Genomic DNA, 5,594 nt, shown 5'->3' on the forward strand with positions numbered 1-5,594 from the left:
TCTGTGTGAAAGTCCAGAAATTGGCATGGGGCAGGTTTGAGACTGATCTAATACACTTTATTTCTCAGCTGCCTCACCAATGTCTGTATGTGAATTAATAACTTTTAATAACTAAATATTTCCAATAGAAGGCAGCATAAGACCACGAAGCATCAGTTATAGGCTACAAGCAGCAATATGATTGACATAAAATAGCATGCAACCAAATACTATATGTCCCATGATTTTCTAAAATGGTCACTCATTACTTTAGTTAGCTATATATCTCGTATTAGGCCTGTGATGCTTTTGGAAGAGCAATAAAATAGTGACTATAGCAGGTGTTGAACCCCTGGTAAATAATCACTAGTCAGATGCTCCAACCTCAACCCTAGTATACATGCATTTTTAAATATCTAATAATGCGATTAAACAACCTCGGAATAGATAAGACAAGAGTGCGTCTTCCAGCCGGCCAATAAATTACATCATGCAACCCTCCCGGTTAGCAAATGTACCTCAACATGCCCCTCGTTTGCGCTAGAAGGCAGAGCGCTCGCTGCTGGTTGATGAATCTGACAATTAATGTACTAGGAAAATACGTTTTTCTCGACCAGAGGTGACTAAATTAATGTTCAGGCTTATTGATAATCGTTATAGTAATGAAGTATAATTTCAAAACATGAGCATAGAAACAGCTAATAATAAACATGAATCATCATTATATTATTTCACAGTAATCTGTTAAATGCTTTTTCAGTCGTTCCTCTTGCGTTAGCAGTGTGGAAAGGGACAGTAAAAAGCGTGTGCAGGAGTTTTCCTGTGAGGGGGAGTGGTGGTGTATCCAGGGAGAAAACTAAACTAACCTTCTGAAAAGTCATGCATGGTCTTATGCTGCCATCTATTGGAATTATTTAGCAACTGCAGTAGTACTGAATAAAGTATATCCTTACTAAAGTAGTAATTACTCAGAATTTCAAAATATGACATTTTCGAGTACATTTTTCCAGTTAAGTCCATAAAATAACAATTTATAGCATAACAAACAATGAAATGGACATAAACCAAAAACACCATACATTTAGTTCACTATATATATATATATATATACTATTTATTTAGATGGGTGACATTATCTGCCAAAGTAACACCACTGTAGATAAAGAAGAGCTCTCCAGTAGGTGAACCAAAACATTCAAAGGCCATTTTCTCAAAATTGAGGTTACAAGTTTATCATCTTTCAAAGCAGAATTACTTTCCCATTGTTCCTCAACTGTAGTGTATGATATACCTTTTTCTAGCTGAGTCTCTACTTTTATTTAATGTCAAAAACACAATTTCAAATTTTGCTACATAAAATCGAGACGGTCGGTCACATTTGACTGTGTAAAACCTAGCAGTACTACTTATTTCTCTGCGAGTGAGGCAGATATATAGCATTTTGCAAAAAAACATGATTATATGTCTCTCTGAAATGAAACCATCAAGTGATAGATTTTAAACAAATACATGTCTGTCATTGAACAATCGCATGCCATGATTAGATAGTGAAAAAACACACCAATCTCTTTCATAATTTCTTGAAACAATAAAAGCAAATTGACGAACATTATGTTTCCCCGTCTGAGCTCAGAGTAGATGAGAGACGTAATGTTTGTCTCTGTTGTGTTGAAGTCCAATCAAGCAGGAGAGACCCGCGTCCCCTGTACCCAGCTGTGTGTCCATGAAGAGTTACTGGTCTATGGAACTTCCTATACAGTTTAGAGAGGGAGACTTTTCTACTGAACAAAGGTAAGAAGAACTCATGGGTCATGGTCAGTGAGTTAAACAACACTGTATCTAGTCATTTCTCCTCTCCCATTTTACCATTTCTTTTTGTTGTTTTCATAATCCATAGGCTAATCCTTTTTTCCATTTTCATAGTCCTAAAACAATATTAAACCAACACAACATTCCCTCTCTGTGTGTGTGTGTGTGTGTGTGTGTGTGTGTGTGTGTGTGTGTGTGTGTGTGTGTGTGTGTGTGTGTGTGTGTGTGTGTGTGTGTGTGTGTGTTGTGATGTCACGAGAGGCTGTGTCCTGGAGGGACGTTACATCCCCCTGAGGTGGCTGCAAACCCAGACAGCTATGGCTCCATCTGCTGGTATGGTCGGGAACTCCACCCCTCTATGGCCAATCTTCCCACGCAGCTGAAACCAATGAGGAGCTGATGAGCTGAAGGTTTGGGAAGGGAAGAGACACAGTCTCCAACCTGGGCTCTCTGGAGGACAAGAGTGCTGCACGTCCACTTCCATGAGGAATATAAGGATTTGGAGATACTTACCTTTGGGAAATACTCACCTTTGGATATATGCACCTGTGGAAATACGTGTGGGATTTTGGAAGGGCGTTTTGCTGGGTTGGCCACTAGCTGCAACGTGGAATACAGTAAGGCTGGGGAAAAGTTATTTGAGCGAGGGAGAGTTATGATTTTGGATGTGGAAGAGACATCCCTGAACTGTTAACCCTTAAGAGCCACCAGAGAACAGAATTGTGTTATACTTTCGTTAGTTTCCCAAGACCTTTAATAAAATCCTTGTTTTGGTTGAACCTGGTCTCCTTGCACTACTTGAGCAATCCCGCTGAAAGCTGTGTAGCCTCTCGTGACATCACAGATGGTGGAGAACACGGGCACGCTCAAGCGTTAATAGTGCATGTCAGAGGAGGATACCGAAGGTTTGATCACCCAGTTTTCCAAGTTGGCCGTAGGCTCCCCGCCGACTGAAATGGAGGACATATTGAAAGCCCTGGTTGCTGGCCAGCAAGCCCAGATGCAAGCAAACGTGGCTCTCTTGGAGGAGCAAAAGAAAGCCAACCTTCTGAAGGCAGAGGAATTGCAGTTGCAGAGACAGAGGGTTGTCCAAAATACCCGCCCAATAAAGGCAAGTGACTTTATATCTAAGATGGGAGCTACCGATGACATTGAGGCATACCTGCATGCATTTGAGGCCACGGCCACTAGGGAAGCCTGGCCCAAGCAACAGTGGGTTGGTCTGTTAGCCCCCTTTCTAACCGGGGAAGCGCTGAATGCTGTCCGGGACCTGGGCCCTGACCAGGTTACTGACTATGATGCCCTGAAGTCTGAGATCCTCAGCAGATATGGACTCACAAAGTTTGGTATGGCCCAGCGCTTTCACAGCTGGACCTTCCAACCAGACCAACCTCCTCGGGCGCAGATGCATGAACTTGTCCGAATCGCAAGGAAATGGCTGGATCCGCAGAGGAATACAGCAGCGGCGGTGGTGGAGGCCGTTGTGGTGGATCGTTACCTACGCGCCCTGCCTTATGAGGCAAAACGGTTCATCAGTCAACAGGCCTTGACCACGGCTGATCTGACCGTGGAAGCTGTGGAAAAGTACCAGGCCACAGCGGAGATGCTGAATGCTTCCCGAAAAGACCCCAGGAGTGCGGCCCCACCACAAATGGGAAGAACCCGTCCAAAGGACCCCAAGGTCTCGAACCCAGCCACGTCAGGACTTATCCCGGCTCCAGGGGAGCCAGAAACCAGGCGGGTCCAAGAAGAGTACACCAGGAGGGGGAAACTTCGACAGTGTTACCGGTGTGGGGAGATGGGACATATCTCCTGGCAGTGTGGGAAACCAGCCGATGAACCTATGCCCACTGCGGAGTCCTCCAGCTCAGCACCCACACACCGTGTTGCCTCGCTCTTGGGAGTCGTAGATGGCGGCCCAGATCGACCCCCACCTGCCCGGTAACTGTGAATCACCATGATGTGGAGGCCTTACTGGATTCTGGTAGCCGGGCCACCCTGGTGCGTAGGATTTGGTGAGCCCAACGTGTCTGACCCCGGGGAAAGTCCTCCCAGTTTCCTGTGTCCATGGGGACACCAGAGAATACCCCATTACTGAACTTACAATGACCAGCACACGGGGAACCATACACACGACGGCGGGGGTGGTTGATTCCCTCCCCGTCCCTGTCCTAATTGGGCCGAGACTGCCCAGCCTTTTACCCACTCTGGAGAGAGTCTCAGGAGAGGATAACCCGAGTACCTCGGAAACGGAGAGGCAAGACTCATCCTGGGAAGGCTCCGGTGCAATCCTCCGAGTTACTCACTCCCGCCCGGGCTCTGATAGGGATGGCGGGTGCCCAGACCGACACAGAGACGGAGCTACAGAATCTGGACAAAGAACTGTCTGGTCTGAAGGGGACCGCTGAGAGGTATCGTTTGTTAAAGCAACAGTTAGACATGAAGACAGAAGAGTTAGATATCCTCCAGGCTAAACTCCAACAGAGCTCCTTCCCTAAGCAACAGGAGGAGCTGGAGAGGCTGCGCAGGACCATCGAGGAGTGTGAGGAGACCCTGCGCAGTAGTAAGGAGGTCCAGAAGAAGGCAGAGGAGAAGTACAAGGTGTTGGAGAACAAGATGAAGAATGCGGAGGCAGAGAGAGAGAAGGAACTGAAAGCTGCTCAACAGAAGCTAAACTCTGCTAAAACCAAGGCTGATGCGTTCAGTAAGAAACTCAAGGAGAGACAACAGGAGGCTGAGTCCCTGGTCCTAGAGTTGGAGGAGTTGAAGAGAGAGCAGTCTGGCAAGCACCACGGCAATGCGGACGCCCTCTCCCGGCGTGATGCCTTCTTCGCTGCCTTTACCCCGACGAGGACGTCGGTCCCGAGGAGGGGGATGTGTGATGTCACGAGAGGCTGTGTCCTGGAGGGACGTTACATCCCCCTGAGGTGGCTGCAAACCCAGACAGCTATGGCTCCATCTGCTGGTATGGTCGGGAACTCCACCCCTCTATGGCCAATCTTCCCACGCAGCTGAAACCAATGAGGAGCTGATGAGCTGAAGGTTTGGGAAGGGAAGAGACACAGTCTCCAACCTGGGCTCTCTGGAGGACAAGAGTGCTGCACGTCCACTTCCATGAGGAATATAAGGATTTGGAGATACTTACCTTTGGGAAATACTCACCTTTGGATATATGCACCTGTGGAAATACGTGTGGGATTTTGGAAGGACGTTTTGCTGGGTTGGCCACTAGCTGCAACGTGGAATACAGTAAGGCTGGGGAAAAGTTATTTGAGCGAGGGAGAGTTATGATTTTGGATGTGGAAGAGACATCCCTGAACTGTTAACTCTTAAGAGCCACCAGAGAACAGAATTGTGTTATACTTTCGTTAGTTTCCCAAGACCTTTAATAAAATCCTTGTTTTGGTTGAACCTGGTCTCCTTGCACTACTTGAGCAATCCCGCTGAAAGCTGTGTAGCCTCTCGTGACATCACAGAGTGTACTCCCTGGATGAGGAAATGTAATCTCATGTTTTGTCCACAGAAACCAACAGGAGAGATCAGAGTCAGAGATTCTCAGTGGTCAGTCTTCCCAGAGTCATCAAACAGACCTGGCCTCCATATTCAGTGTATGTGGTCCTGTTATGTACATTTGTTTTTGTTTACCTCAAGTAAAGTTGATCTGTCAATCATTCATTAATGTGTTAATGAGAAAGCATTTCTTCTCTTGCTTAACTTATTTACTTGATTTATTTCAGTTGCTTGAAGAGAATATTATGACATTTGTGAAGAACGAGCTGAAGATGTTCAAGAGGATTCTTAGTCCA

Source organism: Coregonus clupeaformis, unplaced genomic scaffold, assembly GCF_020615455.1.
Source record: "Coregonus clupeaformis isolate EN_2021a unplaced genomic scaffold, ASM2061545v1 scaf0465, whole genome shotgun sequence".
In the NCBI taxonomy this organism is placed as follows: domain Eukaryota; kingdom Metazoa; phylum Chordata; class Actinopteri; order Salmoniformes; family Salmonidae; genus Coregonus; species Coregonus clupeaformis.